A 20,960-nucleotide genomic window follows, 5' to 3' on the forward strand; every position below is an offset into this window, starting at 1 on the left:
TCATTTCTACTGTATCATGTCACCATTTGAGTCCATCCTCGATGCAAGTATAATGAAAAAAAGAGAAAATATCTTTTAAAGGTTGCACAATCCATCCTGATCAGACGTAAATGCAATGGATAACTTTTAATGGCACGTGACCTGTCACAGGATGTCATCATCATCACATGAGATCAATATTGCTGTAAAATACTTCGTTTTCCAGTTACATGCAAAGTTACAACACGATTGGACGTGTATTTCAGGAGATAAAGAACTTTTAAAATGGTTTCAACCCTATTTCATTGTATTTCAAGAAAAACGGGCCATTAAAGAGTGCACCCTTAAAGTCACGTGACTAGTTAAGTGATGTTATCATCAAAACATGAGGTCACCTCTCCTCTAGAACACTTTGCTTTAAAGTTATATGCAAAGTTTCAACACAATCAGACATGTACTTTAGAAGTTATAGTGCTTTAAAGATTGCACCTTTAATGCCACGTGACATGTCACATGATATATCGTTACAACATTGAACTAGTTCTGAGGCCCCTCTTTGCTTCACGATCTTCCTTCAGTGTAAGTTCCATGCGTATATATTATTTCTCAGATGGAAAAATAAACTTTGAAATCTATGCGCAAAGTCTTTGGAGGAAAAACGTGTGCAAAGTCTAAGGGCAGATATTAATTATTCAAAAATCAATAATACACAAACTAATGACGTCATCATTGCAATCAAAATACCTACTTCATGTGTTAGCTTGGGTCTATCCTTGATGCAACTGACATAAAGATCGAACTTCATTTTGTGACTAATATCGTTCCTTGAAATCTGTGTGCAAATGGGACGTACACTCGTTTGCAGAAACACTTCTCCTTTTACTTCATGTCACGTGATTTGTGCTTAAACTGAACATTTTTTATGAAATATTACTTCATATTCGGCTTCTTAGGTGTCCTTCAAATCAAATAACAGAGCATAAAGTACCCGACTTCTCTTTCGTTAAAGTAATCTTGCGCTGAAGTAAAGGACTACTGGTTCACTTGTGTTTATTAGAAAAACATGTACAAAACTTAAAGGGGAAAAATTAAATATTGTAAAAATGATATAAAATAAGATGAGGACGTCATCATGAGGTCATCCCTTTACAATAAATCTTGCATCAGGGTCTTTGTTGGCTATCACTTTGGCAATGATCAAACATCTTTACTCTTATGCGTATTTCAAATCAGTAAGAGAGCGTAAAGTACCCGATTTCTCTTTTGTTCTTATAGTATATCTTGAGCCGAAGTTAAAGACTACTCGTTCACTTGTGTTGAGTGAAAAAAGTCTACAAAACCTATGAGGAAAAATTAAATATTCAAAAATCAATATAAAATAAGGTGATGGCCTCATCCTTTCGCAATAAATCTTGCATCAAGGCCTTTGTTGGCTATCACTTTGGGAACGATCAAACATTGCAAACGTACCAAAATTGTGGCTCGGAAACGTGTACAAAGTCAACGGGCTAGAAACACATGTGCAGGAAAACTGCTCCTTTAATGCCATGCCACGTGATTTTTGTCTAAACTGGAAAAAATATAAAACATTTGTTTGAAAATATGACTCTTGGGTATTTTTGCAATCGAACGTCAGTGAAAATTTAGTCTGGTCTCTCTTTCGTTCTGGTAATAATTCTCGGTCGACTCGGAAGTTGAGAACTTCTCAAGCAATTGTGTGTACAAACCCTATAGCGAAAAATTGAAGCTAAGGTACAGTCTTAATGCAATCTATGGTTCAATATAGGACAGTTTGTTGAAAATTAAGAACCCCAGGCAGGTGTTACCGTTATTGTGCAATAACGCCCTCATAGCCTGATATGCCACAGTCCGAAAACCTCGTGAATCTGTGTACAAAATCTATGGGAAAAATTACTTAATCAAAAATCAATTAAGTTATCATTGTGAATTTCGTATAGGACCGTCCTTGGATAATTGTTCAACTACCTGCCGAGTTTGAAGTCTGTCTGATTTTCGTAACTGCCAAAGTGCTATGCCAGAAAAAAATTGACTGAATAAGGAGAAAGAAAAAAGAAAAAAAGAGCTGATTTGTCTGTTTGACAACAGAACAGAGGGCTTTTTCGCATTCTTTTGTACTTTTGCACAACTAAGTCATCATCACATCAAGTCATTTTTCGTTTATAAAACCTCCATTTCAAGTTATCTGCAAAGTTTCAACCAGAAAGAACATATGCTTCAGGAGATATAGGGCCTTAAGGAGTGCACCTCTAATGTCATTATCACATGAGGTCAATTTTCAATTTTCCTCTAAAGCACTCCCTTTTCAAGATATCTACAAGATTAGAACCCGATAGGACAGCTACTTCAGGAGATACAGGGCCTGAAAGAGTGCCTTTTTAATGTCACATTACTTGTCTCCTGATGACGTCATCACCGCACGAGGTCAAGATACCTCTAAAGCACTCTGTTCTTAAGATACCTGCAAGATTTAAACCAGATCGGATATGTACTTCAGGAGACATAGAGCCTTAAAGGGTGTATTTTCTATCGACATTGTTTTGCTAAGTCCACTTTCATTTGCATATTCATAAATATGCATTAACACTCTAAAAAAACAAAATTCTTTAATTATATCTAACATCACAATAATTGATTGCACATTTAAGATTTTCCGTGTACAAAATTTAAGAAAGAGAGTGCAGGACCACTATAGGTGACATCTTTTGCACTATCCTGGACTTTTTGGTGCAAAAACTGAATTTCACTTTTGTAACTGTGACTAGAAAGCTGTACTCTATGATAAACACTCTGAAACCACTATTACCCTCAACTGGCTTACACTGTGTAAGGTCTGTAAGTTAAGGGTCCGGTGATGTCATTGACTTCTTCACCTGTCGTGTTTGGGGTTCACGACTTACTGGAGTTCTTTCGTTTAGGACGGTTCAAAACACATATAGATATGTACGACGTGCGCTGTCTAATCGAAAGCAACCGAAAACAACTGAACCATTCAGTAGTATACCAGTCCAATCAAATGTTAGTGCTTGAATTGATTAGGCATACACATGTATACATATTCAATTTACGTGAGACTCAAATGCAGTAATAATGCATGCAACAGGAAAGCGTTGACAGTTTCTTAATAGCGGCACATATCACGCATGTTGAGCACATGTCCCAGATACTGAGTGGAATCGTCGTTTGAAGCAGGAAAAAAACTATGAGCAAAGTCTTAATGTGTTGCATCTTTACGTTGCAAACACGCTGCTGTGGCACAGTTGATTTTGAGTTCTGTGTCAAACGTAGTGCTTATGCTTTGTCGAATTCATTTCATTTACATATTGTAAAGTTGCCATACAGTCTGAACTTGCGTCAGGCCCATAATTGAAGACGTGCAGTAGCTTGTTCAGGTTTTGGGTCCGGGGTAATGTTTTCCCTAAAACTGTACGTTCCGTCTTTTGGTCCCGTTTGTAAAGGTACTTCCTCTTTTTTTGCCCCCCGGCTAGAAAGTGGTACTGTTTAAAAGGTGTGGCACCAAATTCTAAAGCAACGTCTTAATATATATTAATATACAATCAAGCAATCAGCAATGTGTATTTGGGGCATAATTTCAAACATTTCTTTGATATATTTAATGTAGCAATGCATATTATTCTTCCTATAAAGGGGTTTAACTTTTCATAGGATCCGGCAAGCACAATGATTCAGTCTGTGAATTTGAAATTTGAAAGTAAAGACTACAAAACAAACTTATATAAATTAACTTTATTTCAGCATCTTGGTTTCTTTTCTTTAATATTATACTTTACTTCTGTAAATGCTGTAAAGTAATTTAGAATATCACAAAGAATTAAAGCAAAGAAACTAATCGTCGTTTTCCCGTAGTGGCCGTCCAATCGACGGTTCATTAATAAACGAATGACGAGGAGAACGGTGCATCTTAATATCAATGAACATCGACGGTTCAAGGTTTTAAGGAAAAGGAATTCACAGCTTGAAAAAAGGATGTCGACAAACAGACGTTGCAATTGGCAACTTTTAAAACCTTTTGAATTGAGCCTCTCCTTTTATCCGCCCAAATTTGAGGGATTCCTAAATTGCATGAAATTCAACGACCAATAAAGTACAATAATGTTTTTTTGAATGTATAAATAGTTGGTCGTATAGTTACAAGGGGGTAGGAATGTATTATGATCAAAGCCGTGGTGGGTTTTTAAGGGGGCAATTTTGTATTTTGGTGTCAAAGGTTGGCTAATATAACAGGAGGAAACATTCCTTATGGCCCAAGAAAACATAGAGGAAAAGTCACTAATATGTGCTTCCAAGTACTATTTTTTTGTAGAAGATTGTACAGCGAGGGAACTGGGAAAGGCAAACTAAAAGTGCAGCTTCACAGAAACACCCGGCACAAATTGCCTAACGAATTCCAAAGGAAGGCCGGTTTTTCATCCTGGCTGACGCCAGGGGAAAACGGAACAATAAAAATCAAAGTGCAGTAGAAAGCTCAATGAATGAAAAGCTAAAATGGGATTCAATTCTGAAAGGCCTACACTGAAAATCACACCTCTGTGGGCTGCAATCTTCAACATGGGTTGTCATGCCGCGTGCTCTTGCCTTTCCTCTTAAATATCCCGCATAGCTCACGCCATTGTTTATGTAATACGACCAATGACGTCATTACTTAGCTCCCTCTACGTGACTTGCATGCTTCATGCCCTAATACTGAAGCTGCACGGAACACACTAGGCCATTAGTATAGGCCGCAACTGGAAAATGCACAAGACTGTGTGCACTTCTAAGCGGCTAAAACATTGTACACTCATTTTTTTTTATGCTGGGCTCAGAACTTTCTCAGTTCTGTGAAAGTTCATTAAATATACAACATTCCACTTCGTAACGCGCATACTGGATTGGACACGTTCTGAATAGGAGGTCTCTATTGTATTTCCTGAATTTTGATTGGATAATGATCGTCAACGATCAAACGCACGTACCAACGGTATAAAACGAAAGAACACTTAAACGTCCCCACGCACATCAGGTGTCAGCCATATTTTTTAAGCAAACAAAGAGTACAATCCAGGCAAAATTAATAAAATTTGACTTTACCATAATGTCGTTATGAAAAAACTGATGTCCACGGTGACTAGATCAGTATATGATTTGAAGAACATTTTACCTGACTGAATATTGAAAATGTATTTATAAATCACTTGATGACGTCGTATTTATGGGTGTAACTTTGATGACAATCAGATATTGCTAAGTTACCAAAATAGTGCCTGGAAAACGTGTTCAAAATCAATGGGCTGAAATGAATATTGAAAAATCAATAGTAAATCACATGATGACGTCAACATGACGTAAATATTCACGTATTGTCGAAACTTTAAGGTGAGTGCTTGGTGCAACTTTGATAACGATCAAATACTGCTAAGTTACCAAAACAGTGCCTCAAAAAAAAGAAAAATCAGTAATAACTCACTTCAAAGGTCATCGTGAGGTCATGCTTCTAAGACCAACTGAGCATAAGGGTTCTTCATTGGTATAAGTTTGATGAAGATCCAAAGTTGCAAAAGCACTAAAGTGGCGGCGACAAAAACGTATACAAAACAAAAATGGGCTTTTTAGCAGGAGAAGAACCAAAAATAAAAAAGAACAAAAAGAATGCCTTTTTGAAAAATTGCCAAGAAAGCCAAAAAATTTTTACGGAAGCAATAGCTGCTTCGGCAGTACACTGAAGCAGCTAAATAGTTGATGACTTTATCATGACGGCATAGATTAAGCCAAAAGTTTTTATCAAGGTTTTGGTTGGCTGTAACTTTAATGATGACCAAACATCTCAAAATTACCTAAATGGTTGGTTCAGAACGTATATAAAGTCAATGGGCTGAAGTAAATATTGAAAAATCAATAATAAATCACAAGATGACGTCATCATGACGTTATTTATTTAGTATAATTTTTGTATCAAGGTCTTTGTTTGCTATTACTTTCATAGTGATCAAACATCGCCAAAGTTTCAAAATAGTGGCTGAAATGTGAGCAAAGTCGATGGGCTGAAAACACCTGTGCAAAGGAGCTGCTCCTCTAAGATGATGTCAAATGATTTGCGTTTAAACTGAAAGAAAATCATGAAATATTATTTGATATTCGGACTCTTTGGTATATTTATAATCGAAAAAAGACAAAAAACACGATTTTTCTTTCGTTCTCAAAGTAATCCTCAGCCGAAGTTCAGGACTACTCTCATTAAGATCGATAATATTGCGTAGTAGAAAAACGTGTACAAAACGTATGGGAAAATACTGCAGCTTTAATATTATGTAACGTGATGACCTAACGGGGCTTCAAGTGCACACTGAAGGAAATAAGTCAGATTGACCAGAGTGACGAAGAAAGACTTTTGAAAAAGTGTACAAAACCTATATAGAAAGCTACAACTTTAATCTCATGTCACGTGACCCCTGACAACGTCATCATGAAATCGTTTTGTATAAGATCTATGCTTTCATATGTTTCCTTGGTATAACTCTCCTAAAGGATCGAACATTACTAAGTAATCATCCTACTAGTGCCTTGAAAACTGTATAAAAATTGAACGGAAAAATATTAAATATCCAAAAATTAATAATAAATGAAAGGATGATGTCATCTCGACGACATCATTTTGGTATCATGTTGCTATAACAGTTATTCCTTGGTGTAACTTAACTAACAATTAACAATTGCTTAGTGACCCTAACAGTGCCTTGAAAACTGTGGACATTGTGAATGGGAAAAATATCAAATATTCAAAAATCAATAACAAATCGGTCGATGACGTAGTGACGTCATCATTTTGTTTTCAAGTTGGCATTGGGGTCAATCTTTGATGTAACTTCGTTGACCTTTGAATTATGTTAAATGACCAAAAATGGTGATTGGAGAGTCTCGGAAAATAATTATTCAAAAACCAATAATAAATAAATTGATGACGTCATCTTTCTGAATTTCTTCTAGGACCATTCTTGGACAATCATCAAACTATCCTCCATGTTTGAAGTCGTTCTGATTTTTTTACCTGCCAAAGAGTACTGGTAGAAACAGTTGTCTGAAAAAGGAGGGGAAAAAGAAAAAAAGACGAACGAGTACAATAGCTTTTTCGGCAGGTTCATCAGCCAGTTCATTGCTTACCCCGGGAATGTGTACTGCTTGTGAAGTAAGATTGTACTTCGAACATTCCAACACCAATAAACGGATAAGATGCATTGACATGGAACACTTGGCCGACTGATTATTAATCATTTGAACCACGGTCAAATTGTCCGACCGAAACTTAACTTCATGATAGGCCATAAGGGGGCCCCAACACATTACGGCAATGACAATAGGATACAGCTCTAGAAATGCAATCGAGGGTGGCGATAACTCCTGTGGCCACCACCCTTGAAACCACTTCCCCTGAAAATATGCCCCATAACCCAACGAAGCCGCAGCGTCTGTAAAAAATTCAAGAGCATGAATGCTCTTGAGTTTTTTACGGATTCCCATTCCTGATCCAAAATAGGAGCAACCCCATTAAACTCTCGTAGGAATGTCAGCCACATGAGGAGGTCAAGTTTCGCTCCTCGTGTTAAGCGGATTCTCTGGTGCAGGAGCCTGACACCCCGTGTTAATGCAATAAGACGCCGGATAAAAGCATGCCCTGGAACAACAGCCCTACATACAAAGATTAGGGAACCGATGAGGGACTGTAGTTTTATGAGGGTGCATTTTGATCTGTCAAGCAGAGCGCAGATCTGACCACTGATTGCCATCACTTTCTCACGTGGGACTCGCACTTGTTTATCAACTGTATCAATTTCGAGCCCAAGGTATGTAATGACCTGCGTTGGGCCTGCTGTTTTCTCTTGAGCGACAGGGACCCCAGCGCATTTCACACAGTTGGAAAATTGTTCAAGCAACCCTGGCACCCGTCTTTTGTGGCAGCCACAAAGAGAAAGTCGTCCAAATAATGAGTGACACCGCCGCCCTGTGTCATGAGACGCACATGGGATTCAAGGAACGTGCTGAACTTTTCAAAGAGTGCACATGAAATGGAGCACCCCATCGGCAAGCATTTGTCATAGTAAAAGTGGTCCTCGAACTGAAAGCCTAATAACTCTTGATCGCTCAGGGAAACTGGTAAAAGCCGAAAAGCAGACTTGATATCAGATTTGGCCAAATATACACCCTTCCCCGCCTTCAAGACCATATGTACTGCCATGTTAAAAGATGCGTAATTCACCTTGCACTGCTCAGGACTAATAAAGTCACTGACAGAAGTGCCGCGCGGAAATGATAAATGGTGAATTAAGCGATACGAGCCTGGGTCTTTCTTAGGTACGAGACCAATCGGAGAGCATTGTAGATTCTTAAGTAGGCGCATTGGGAAGGGGCCAGCAATGCGGTCGGCTTGGATTTCTTTTACCTCTTCACCATGCAAACCTTCAAGACTTATCTCGAATTTCTTTAGCAAGTTTTTCTCTAACAATCAGGGGTTTTGGTGTTGCAGAGCGAAGGGGCTCGGAACCCGAGGCCCACTGAAACCAAAGGAAAATCCCACTGAAAAACCCTCACTCAGTATCTGTCGATCTCCAGTGTTATCGTACTACTCTACTTCAGTAACACGGGTACGTTAATTGGAGTTGGTGAGTACGAAAATGGGGCAGACGCCCCCACCGTTAACCACAACTCCGGATCCAACTCAGCCCATGATTGATCGGGTTTGTGGCCTGCCGAAGACAAAACTGTTCGTCATACAATCGCTACCCATAGCGCGGAAAATGTACTGCGGCTGTGCGCACGATCTCGGTGTACTTAAGCAGTTCAATGGCCCTATCGGAAAACTTCATGAGGTATATAGCCATAAAAGTGTGGAATGCAGAGACCCACTTGTCCCACGAATCTAGCTTGTTCTGGCGGCCGGTGGGGGACAAGCTATGCTGCAGGAACATCCTATCACCCTCAACGACAAGTGCAACCTCGGGGTCTTTACGAGCCTTTGCAAGCAGTGACGTTGCGTTATCTGCAAATAGCAGAGACATATTAATGTACTCGTTTTTCCATATCATCTCTTTCACTGATTGCGAGATTAGCCCCCCCCCCCAACAAGGATGCAGATCCCAGGCGGGGAATAGGAGTGGGGGCAGCCGAAACGCCTTGGAGACACCCTATTGCAACATTTGTAAACCCCATACCCCATGCCACCAATGGCACCGGCCAGATTCAATCCCGGGGTCCCGGTCAAATTAGGCGAATGTCCCTTATCTACGGCATGCATGAAACTTGCGTCGGAAAAGTCACTCAACTCTTGTGAGGCCTGGCTAGATGTTCGAGGTAGGCCGCCATCCTGCAGTTCGGGTTCTGGCGGCATCGGGCGAACGGGCTGGTGACCCATGAACATGGTGGTAGCATCCCCTGGCTGACAGACTCCTGGCTGTGCCACCACGCCCAGTGAAGGTGCTGCTGGTACCTCCGTCGGCGCCGCTGTAGGTACTGACGGTGGCGAGCGACTGGAGTCGTTGACATCTCCCTGTCCACGTTGAGTCACCGTTGCGGCTGTGTGCCGGCGTGCAGCTTCCCATACAACTGCGGGAGCCCGGGATCCCCGCCGAGCTTTCTGACTGGGCCGAGCGCCGTCCTGTAGACGAGCAGGGGCGGATGTCCGTCGCCGTGGTCGTGGCATTCTGCGGGCTGCCCCCCTGGTAGCGGTCACCTGTCGTGTGGAATCCCAACGCTGTCGTCTGCGTAGGCCTCTGCGATGAGTTACGTACTCTTTAAGTCCTCCACAATTGACGGACAATACAGGGTCTCGCTCGTAGAAACTTCACTACGACCGATTTATAAAGGTAAGGTAAAATCCACGTGGTTTGATCGCTCAAAGCTGCGACGAAAGTGGCTGGCGAAGCATGCTGCTGATCAGCTCACCTGCATTGACCTAATAAACCCGTGGAGCTGGATGGCCAATGAATTTGGCGGGCTGCCCCCCGCAATGATTGGAAATCTCTGGATCTTCGTTCTGGCTCATTGCTCCACCCCATTTCGCCTAGACGCTACTATCACACGACAGGTGCCCTTCAAATTTCAACACAAAATCTACACTCAGCACAAGCAGGTTTCCTTTTTCCTACAGTATAGTGAATTTTATCGCTAAGGTCGATAAAATGTCTTAATCGAAAGCTAAGAATTGCATTCATAATGCACAAAAAAATCTCAAACCGTCCTTTCAAGCCTTCATCAATCTGGCATCCAAAATCAATACCTAGTGCAAACACTAAAAGAATACTTTGAAGCCACCCTTTCGAGCTTGCCCATATCAGCATTATGAACATCCAGGACTACCTTAACGTGGGCTATCGCCATCTTGATTCCCGTCAATACACTGAATTGGACCAAGATATTACCCCACAAATGGTTCACAACACACTTGTAGAAATGAGAAACAACAACTATCCCAAGAACTATCCTAAGAAGAAGTGTATTTTCTCCCCAAAATACAGAAAACCCCACCACCGGGGGAACCTTTTTTGGACGCCCAATCATAAGAGTAAAGTAAAGTAACCTTTTTTATAGTCACTCGGATATCAATGAACTTTATGAAACAGTTAATCGTGAAATGACCAAAATTTCGAGCTGGTTTAAAGCCAATAGATTGTCACTTAATATCAAAAAGACAAACTACATATTGTTTACTAAAGACCAGTATCCTGAACTACCCTCTGTTCTTATTGACGATATTGAAATTATTAAATCTGATTGTGTTAAATTTTTAGGTCTGTATGTTGACGAGAAACTATCATGGAAAAAACAAATTCATGATATAAGTAGTACTATTTCTAGAAATATTGGCGTCATTGGAAAACTTAGGTCTCTTTTTCCCCAGGACATATTACTTAAATTGTATAATACCTTAATTTTACCGTATCTAACATATGGGATATTAGCTTGGGGAAACTGTGGTGTTGGATTAATGAACAGATTGACTAAATTACAAAAAAGGGCCCTGAGAATTATTAATTCTGGCCATTATTTGGAACATAGCAATCCCCTTTTTTATATGCATAAGACTCTTAAAGTCAATGACATTTACTTACTTCAACTTGGGACCCTCATGCAGCAATTAAAGTATACTAATAAATTACCTAAAAAGATCTGTTCCATGTTTATAAAAACCAAAGATGTCCACAATCACAGTACTAGACAGTGCAACCAGTTTTATCAGTCCTTTGCTCGTACCACACTGACACAAAAAACAGTCAAGCATGAGGGTCCAAAGCTATGGAATACCGTGGATGACTCATTACGAAATATTCATAATCCTTCCCTATTCAAACGTAAATATAAGGCCAAGCTATTAGATGGTTACTTGAATACAAATTAGTCCAATGTTTTAATTAATCTCTTTTATTTCACAGGGTTACTAGTCCTAATTTTATGTCATTTTGTGTAGTCCATTGTTAATCTGTTGTGTATTATTGTGATATGTGATTCAATTCGTATGTTCAACTACTTGTATGTACTCGGAGTTCCCTTCCCGACAAGCTTTGCTTTTAAGGGACTCCGTCCACATTTATGTAGCCTTAATCTGTCTGTATGTATAACCAATTATGTGGAAAATAAATGAATAAATGAAAAGAGGATGAACAAACCTGACATCAAAAATCTCCGAATACATAGACTACCTTTTTTCTTCCCATCGTAACTGCGCAACCAACCCATGTCCGCAACACAGCGGACATATTGTATAAACTGGAAGAAACAACCTTTCCACAGAATATCCTAATAACCAGTATTTATGTTGTTTCGATGTACACCGATGTCCGACAAGCATAAGTGTGAGGGATGCCACGCATGTTGTACATATAATTGTGAGTATGCTAGTGTGTAGTAACAGCGCCATCATGCGGTGGCAGGGGCATTCCTCATGTTTGCCGTCGCCTCCGTTGTTGGCCTGTCTGCTACTGAAATTAAATAGGTAAATTTCACTCTTTTTGGGCTTGTAAATTTCTTGTAAATCATCGAATGGGTTTACAGGGGAGTAGAGAAATTGTAGACATCGTGGGAAGGGTATAAATACATTATTTTATGGGTAAATTGGGCAAGTGGTTTTGTTACTTTCGAGCGGTAAAATAATGGCGGCCTCATAGCAGTGTGCTCAGAGTTTGGTTTGCATATACATGTGTATATACATATATCGGTATCGACGTTAATGGTGCCGAGACCAAAACTTTGAGTAGGATCTATGGTGGAGTACTTATGTGTGTTATGTAGTTTAGATCATTTGATTGAAGGAAGTTACTGGTTTCGCATAAGTGTACATTACATGCATGTACATGTACAGGCACATGTTGGGCAAATTGTGACATGTAAATTAATGAGACGGGTACATGTACTTGAGGATTAAGTGACATGTAAATCCCTTGCTTATTGGAGATGATTATTGCTTTAACTTTGAAATTGTTTGGAATGAATGGACTTCAATTATATTAGATTCTATCTCTAAGTTACACAGTAATTAGAGAGTAATCTTCCCAGTACTTGAGGGATATTGATTTATCGTCTTTATTCCAATGTACATGTAATTTTAGGATTGGATAATGACAATAGGGTGAACTCTTTGTTATTTCCATCAGGAGGAAGTCCACAGTGTGAATTTAATTTTCTTGGCAATTAATAATTTGGAAGGATGAATAGATAAACTGTTTTTTCAGACATTTCCAATTTCATCACTCTAGGGTCAAACTGTGCCATTTCAATACATTCAGATTATACATGTATAATTCTTCCCATTCACCTAGAAGGAACAATTAACTTAAGTTGTGTTTCTTTTTCTTTATATTCCTCATGTTTGCCGTCGCCTCCGTTGTTGGCCTGTCTGCTACAGTACCTGAAATTAAATAGCAATAACACCAGCAGAGATCCGAGCCCAGGGTGTTCTGGTGTGTCTGTTCATGCGCACCCCCCCCCACCAGATAGCGCCCCTCCCACACATGTACATATAAATACTGAGATTACATAGCCTTTAATACACACGTGGACCTATTGAAATGTCTATTTAACGGATCTTTAAGCGTAGAAAATAGCCATACTTATCTACATGAACATGTGAATCACTTGGTATGTCCATAATTGTTGCATCCTTATATAACATGTGGGTATATACACGTGTAAACAAGGTAAACTTGACATGAAAACCGAATGTCATAAATGCGACTAAACTATACTTGAAATAGGCTATCTCTTAATAAAGGAGGAAAATAGAATCAACTTACAGGCAATGCTTCACTGACCGCTATATACAGTTAGCAAGGAGCAATGGGAAGATTTGTGCCCTCACAATGTGGGGAAATGATGCACAAATTCACTGTGGGAAATCCCTCGTCTATGGATGAGTGCATAACATGGTTCTCACATTACCTGTCAAGAAAGGGCGCTATTAAGAAATGCAGTGAGAGCAATGTAAACATAACCTCTCACCAGAAAATGTCCGATGTGTACAATTTTATTGCCTTTTCGTGCGGTTTCCTAACGGTGGAAACAAGACTATAAGCTTGAGTGAACGTGACCTGTTAAAATTAATTTGAAATACGAGAAAAGGAAACCTCTAGAAAAAACTCGAGATGTGTTAGTAGTGAAGCCCGTTTAACCAGGATATTTTGCCTCTCATTGACGGGCTCTCGACAAATCAGAAGACCGGATTTGGTCCCATGTGACCCTCATTAGCATAAAACGAGGAACGGGAATATTCCATTTCCTGCAGGGGTGTAGGAAATTTGTGAGGGGATAGTGACGGTGTCAGTAAATACTGGATGGTACCACTATGGTAGGTTGTGTGATCGATATAAGCCCAAAAGGATAAGGTAAGATTTCTGTAAAGGTACGAATATGCATACATGTATATACAGAACCGTGTGTGTATATATTAATCCCTCATCGAATAATAATGAATGGTTTTGAAAGGGATCTGAACACCGATGACAGTAATATCGTTGTTTTATATATAAGATTAAATTTCTCAATACTGAACAACCGCAAGTTTGGTGTAATCATGGTGAAACATCTGTTGACGTGGTATCGTTTTCAATGCTAACGTTGCATCCGTTTTGTTGTATTAAGCGTAAGTACTTTCTTGCTTTTACATATCTATTTACTCGGTATGCTTTGTGTGTCAAGCACAATTTGTGTGTGTATTTTTAACACACAAGTACGAATGAGAATCGAGTACTACATGTGTATACACCGAATCGTATGTACACACAAACTTATGCAGGAGCCCACTTACGATGCAAAAAGGGTACCCCCCACTGCGTGCAAATACAAAAGCCTTTATGGTGTAGCGGGAGGGTTTCAGCAAAAAATAAGTTTCAGTATTAAGCACGTACACATTTGACTCTTGAACTCGTTGGTAAATTGTATTTACTCGAAACGACATGGCGCCCTGAGTGTAACGAGGGGAGACTCACCACTATGTGTTTGCCAGGGGATAATTCTTGAATCAGGGGGGACACTCATCACTTTCACATCATTTATTACCTGTACCTGCTGTGACTGACTGGAAGTCTACTCAAATTTTGGGAGAGTTGGAATAAATGCCAGAATCATCAAAATCAGACAGCTGTGTCTCAGGGCATCTGTTCGTCTGTCAAGAGACAATTGATACCCCGGCTCTATGCGGAGCCCCCTCAACATACTACAATGGTATACTCAATGGGTGAATACGTGACGTCACGGTGCTAAGTCATCGATGGTTGTAAACAACTGGAGAACAAGTCCGATTGGAGATGTCCAGCATGCAGCAGGAGGGTCAGACATTCGAGCGTTTTTTTTTCCACACTGAATTTCCGCACGTTATTGCTCCAGTTTTCAAGCTGTGCCAAAACAACTGGTTCCTTTTACTAAGAACTTAACACTTTACCCTATTTATGCATGTCAAAGTTCATGCAAGTGCATTAAGTGTGCAGTTTTAAGAAAGCGACCCTCATCCCCGACCACGATAACCTACAAACCGTACCCATTCACCTTACAATTCCGTTATATTCCCTGTTCATAAAAGAAGCAGAGATAAAGGACACGACGGTAGTGTTTACCTATCGATTTCAGCCCCAAATCAGCCAACAGTTACGAATAATCTAGTATATAGTGCAAGTGGTTCCTGGTGTTTGGACTGTGTGAATATCCCTGTAAGGTTCAGATGAGGTCATGTTTTTGTTTTCCATCTAGACTGCAGTTCCATAGGTCTTACGTTTTTCCCATATTGCATTTGATTCGAAACTTAGACTTTGTATGAATGCAATAAATTCATAAATGTTGAACTTCAAGTTTGTAGACATTTATGAATTTGTTAAACATAATTTGTTTTTCAACATTGTTATAGTTTATAAACAAGCCAGAAGCAAGAAGCGTTTGGCACAAAGTAGGAAGTTCGACCACATGTCACATTTTATTTGTATACTGTAATACAACATACATCAAACTCTCATGCAGATACACATGAAGGTAATGAAGTTCACTAACTATTCAAGTTACAAACAGTGGTTAAGCAAATGTACTACTCTATATCACAAACATACCACATTATAGAATAACACTTAATAAAGTCTCAAAGCAGATTACAAATCAAAAACGCTTCTGAATTCTTTTAAATAACAGCATGAAGTGTACCAGAAAAGTATCAAATCAATCGATAGTCCCTTGCACTTGAGCCGCAAACTTTTCACCGCTTTGATACAAATTACAAGGTACATTGTTTGGCCCCAATCATGCAGAAATGGCAAAACTACTCAAACTCTCACACTCTCGGATGTAATAGTCTTATTGTTAATGTCTTAATTCACATACACATCCGCGGACCCTTCGTTTTATTTAGTCCAGCCAGTCCAATTGTATGCATGAAATAACCATCGACAAAAAAGCCGCGATTCTTTCACATGCTAATTATATGTATGTACGTGTTCATGGTGTGCGCATTTGTTACTTCTCTACACGCACGTCACTGTTTATTACATCGAGTGCAAATGTTTGACATTGCAGTTTCCATTGCGATGTTTGTGTTGTTAGTCTAGTGTCATTCACTTTACATTAAAGGCAACTAATTCCGCTATTGAGTGTTTTGATTTTTTAACATCATGCTGTATTAACATTCATTATCAATCTAGCATTAAAAGAGAAAACTGAACAAGATTCAATTTTGTGATATATAAAAATACAGTTTGAGGTTGTCAGGAGTCACTGATAAAGGAATAAATTTCAAGTTGTTTCTAATTTAGCTTTCGCGTTACCAAAAGCAGCGATAAAACGAAGCAACAGCCCGTTGCCAACAAGTAACAATGCTTCCGACACAAGACACTTTTAAGAACCGTATATTGATCAAGAGCCCCTGTATCTCAAACTTTTGAACTGCTCGAGGGCCCACTCGACACTAACGTAACAATATGGTTATCTGAGCCCATTTCATTGGTCAGCTCTCCCAGGAAATCGCCAATCCCCGACTCCCATTCTCCCTTCCGACTGACATAAATCACGCTGTCAGTGTTATAATACAGAACCCTACGATCGAGTCTATCAAACAGCTCATACAACTTAAAACGAGCTTGACATGTAGGCGGCCAGGATAACGTTAGTCCTCCCTGACGGTTCGACGAAATCGTCAGTATTCTGCCACTGCACCTCCACCATTTCTTCGTTGACAAAGTTAGTACTCTGAACCTCGGTGTCATCACGCGTCATCATGTCGAGGTATTCAGTCGGGTCCTACAAGTACGAGGTCTTCGCCATATTGGGTCGTTGTCCAAACTTCCCCCAGAAACTGAAGAGAAGGGGAGAAAATGTAACCATTTGTTTTAACACGATTTCAAACAAAACAAGAAATTTGTCCACAGTCCTAACCAAAACGCTGTATAAGTTTTCCAGCAAGACCAAGATGATGCAGTTGTGACACAGCTCTCCTTGCATATTTATAAATCAATGCTGAAGGAGAGTTTCATACGGAAACTGTGTATTGCTTACCTATTAAGCATCACTGAGCTTTGCTTTGGCCCTCAATCCGGGGTTCTTCTTGACCTTGTCCCACTCGAGCCGGATCCCTTCCTTGTCAAAGATATATTGATGTTTCTGCTCGTCAGTCTTACACCAGGAGGGCCAGTTGCTCGCTTCTTGCTACCTCTTGAGGAAAGCATTCACGTAGCCGGCGAAGAGACCACCCTCTTTTGAGTCAGGATCGTACTGGGCTACTTCATCAAAATGCCAGACCTCGTATATTGATATGAGCATGTAGCCTTCGTCTAGCGCCTTCTCCAGCTCCAGAGTGACCCAATCAGGGAGCGTTCTTCTTCGCTGTGTTGACACGGTAACTACTGAAGGGTTTCGGCGCACATGGTGCACAAGGGGAACCTCAGTCGACCCAATGTTTTGTAGTAAATGACGGGGTGATACAGGCCTCTGGGGGAAGTACCTTGCATTTAATCAGCCCCTCGTACTCGCTGACATCGCCAAAATTCTCGGTGATAATGGTGTGACGGCCGATGGGATACCGCCCGTATTTGTTGACGTAGGGGTACAAGGAGGTAAAGTTAACGTATTTGATCTTTTCACCAGTCCCTGCCAAGTAATGCAGTCTAGTATCATTAGCGCGACCTCCGTAGAAAGCATCGCGTGGCACGAGAGGTGTCTGAGTCTCAAGCGAGGACACGAAAGCCTTCATGTCTGAGTTCTGCAAAAGTTCTGTATGGAACTCGCATTCCCATTTTTCGATGTAAGTAAACTCATATTCCGTGATGTACCGACGTTTGTCAATGGTCTTGTAAAGCTCTTCCATCGTGAGGCCGTTCAGGGGTGTTTGGTATCCCGATTCAGGCAAGTATGACCGTATTGGAGACAACCGTGAAATTCGAGTACGGTTTCCAATCCGTTCGACTTGTAGTAACCGTCAATCTTATAGGGACTGATATTTTTCTCACCGCCGTTGGCTACATGCTCAATGTGGTGGCCAGTCTCCTGGGCCATGAGAGCCTTGACCGATTGACGATCGTTAGAAGGATATCCCTGGGGATGGATGATAGCGATGGTATCTGGAGCCAAATACTTGGTCCTGTACACGAGATTACAAGCAGATGCAATTGTAATGTAATGGCGAAACGGGTCTATACCGAGGGTTGAATCGTCGGCAGTCATGTTCATGAAGAGATCTAAAGCTGAGACAGCACCGACGGAGAATGTCGACGTCAGAACGGCAGTATATGACGATTTCTCTTTGAAAGTCGAAGGAGTCATTCTTGTGTTCTTGATACCATTGACCAAAGACCAGTCTGTCTGCCGGCTTCATGGAATTGCGATTGTAATGATGCATGTCGGGAAGGTGATCCAATACAACCTTCTGATTGGCCCAAGTATTAAACAGATAAGAAAGTGCCCTTTCGCCAGTTCCTTCAAAGCGAAAGCACCGGGGAGTTTGGAGAGGGCCGGTTTTAAATAAAAGGTGAAACCTACGATGTGTCGAGGCCAACGGTCAGCAATGTGGCGAAACAGGGTAGCTGCGCAGACTTGTGTTTAGTCTGGGTCATTAATAATTCAGGCGCGTCTAATTCATGCATTAAACATGCGCGCGGCAACCAATCAGAGGCGCGCATTACCTTAGGTCTGGGCGCTAGCTGCGCCCGTGGGTTGCCAGGACTTCTCAAGATAGCAGCGTACTAACAAGAACTCTGTGGAGTTGTGTTGTGTTCTGAGTTTCGAGTGTAAATCTGACGTACGACCGCTTGTGGTTGGGGATCTACCTCAACATGAACTGCTTTAGAGACTACTGTGTCAAAATTGTATTTTCTTCACTTCAGGGTCATCAGGGAAGATCATTAGACCGGTGGCTTCCATGTCGATTGAAATGCCCCTTCCCCATTTCAAATCAGGTCAACGCGGCTGTTTGAAATCGTGTTAAAACAAATGGTTACATTTTCTCCCCTTCTCTTCAGTTTCTGGGGGAAGTTTGGACAACGACCCAATATGGCGAAGACCTCGTACTTGTAGGACCCGACTGAATACCTCGACATGATGACGCGTGATGACACCGAGGTTCAGAGTACTAACTTTGTCAACGAAGAAATGGTGGAGGTGCAGTGGCAGAATACTGACGATTTCGTCGAACCGTCAGGGAGGACTAACGTTATCCTGGCCGCCTACATGTCAAGCTCGTTTTAAGTTGTACGAGCTGTTTGATAGACTCGATCGTAGGGTTCAGGATAAATAATAATGAATAAATCTGCATAAATGTATATACAGAACTCTATGTGTAAATTTAATCCCTCATAAAACAATAAGGAAGGGTTCTTAAAAGGGATCCGAACACCGATGACAGTATTATCGTTGTTTATATAAGATTAAACTTCTCAATACTGAGCAACCGCAAGTTTGGTGTAATCATGGTGAAACATCTGTTGACGTGGTATCGTTTTCAATACTAACGTTGTATCCGTTTTGTTGAATGCAGCGTAAATAATTTCTTGATTTTACATAACTATGTACTCAGTAGGCTTTGTATGTCAAGCACAACTTGTGTGTGTATTTTTAACACAACCAAAAAAGTACAGACGAGAAACAAGTACTATACTTGTATACACCGAAACGTGTGTGTAATGCAGGCGCACATTGGACCTACACTGGGACCTACACTCGACCTGTTCCAAAGTTGTGTCTTTTGGAACGTTCTTAGATTTGGCTTATAGTGAAGCTGCCGTTTAGTAGTTTGACGTTTCAAGTTAAAGTTTGTAGTGTGCTGTTTGTAACACAGGTGACTGATTACTTATTGAATGTTGTAAATGTACCTAAGATGGAGGGTCATTAAAGGGGCCGGGATGTTGTGCAGGCGCACACTGCCAAACTCTATTAGGTTTACCTTTGACCTTGGGTGCATGGTTTTTTCATCTGTAGGCGTTAGATTAATTCAAACACCGTGACGACAGTAGAGAAGAGTTACATGTTTGGGAGAAATAGCCAAATATACCATATGTACACCCATAATTATGCGATCCATGCTTCCTCGTTTGATGTTGTATCAAAATGAAATCTTCCAATAAAAATGTACGTAGTCCCAAACAAAAACGGCTGCCATTAAGTTGCAGAACGTCCGTATGATCATTAAATGTATCCTTGTTTTGATTAGTAGAAGCAGTCACAGTGACTCATGCACGCCAGAAAGGAGTTCTTGATAAAATTTCTATAGTTCGACTTGTTGCATAGTTCCTTAATAGCTATTGTTTTAAAAAATCAATAGGTCTGTAGCTCCACTGGCTATCACATAATTGAATGGACTATTAGTGAGAAAACCAACTATTACATCACGTAGTTCCTTGAATGTTTTTTTTTTTTTTTGGTACTTCATAATTTACAGAATGGAGCCAACCTCCATACAGACGCATGCTATATTGTAATTCCAGGGGTACTTCAGCTAAAGAGGGAGGAATATGATGTATGTATGCATGTAGGTATTCATTGTGTCTATTAATATTCATACATTGTCACACGCGCATGCGTGGTTAAACGCTTGGATTTAAGTGGTTGCAATTAAAAACAGAACTGCAGATCAGAGCAGATTAGCAGACAGATCATGGACTCCCTAATTATTCTACCAACGTGTACATGTACATTGTCTCAACAATAGGGACATAATAAAAGCTGATTCTCCAACCCAGATATTCCAGCAGGTCTCCTGAAAATACACCAGGCTCTGGTTGGGGAAGACGACTCCAGTTGATCTGATTGGCGAATATGGCCAAGACTTTCAAGTTGTTTCTGTTGTTGCCTGCAGGTTCTGCATCCTTCAGTTTATCTGGAATATTGTCTGAATTTGCCAGATGTTGCTCAGCCATTTTTAACCCTCCGCTGCACAGGGCCGATTTTTCCTGTCAACGCTCAAAGGGCGTCATACATGTATCAATTAAATTCACTGCACAGAGCCTACTTTTTACGCT

The 20,960-nt window shown here is 40.4% G+C and overlaps 1 long non-coding RNA gene across 1 annotated transcript; it reads left to right on the forward strand.

Annotated features, from left to right (window-relative positions):
* Positions 1 to 1,047: 1,047 nt before the first annotated feature.
* On the forward strand, positions 1,048 to 20,585 carry LOC147800547 (uncharacterized). Its single transcript, XR_015427129.1, has 2 exons — positions 1,048 to 9,851; positions 18,966 to 20,585. It is a non-coding gene; the product is annotated as an uncharacterized LOC147800547 (long non-coding RNA).
* The last annotated feature ends 375 nt before the right edge of the window (positions 20,586 to 20,960 follow it).

This window comes from Acanthaster planci, linkage group LG01 (genome assembly GCF_054643075.1).
Source record: "Acanthaster planci isolate LZ-2023a linkage group LG01, COTS_SCS, whole genome shotgun sequence".
In the NCBI taxonomy this organism is placed as follows: Eukaryota; Metazoa; Echinodermata; class Asteroidea; order Valvatida; family Acanthasteridae; genus Acanthaster; species Acanthaster planci.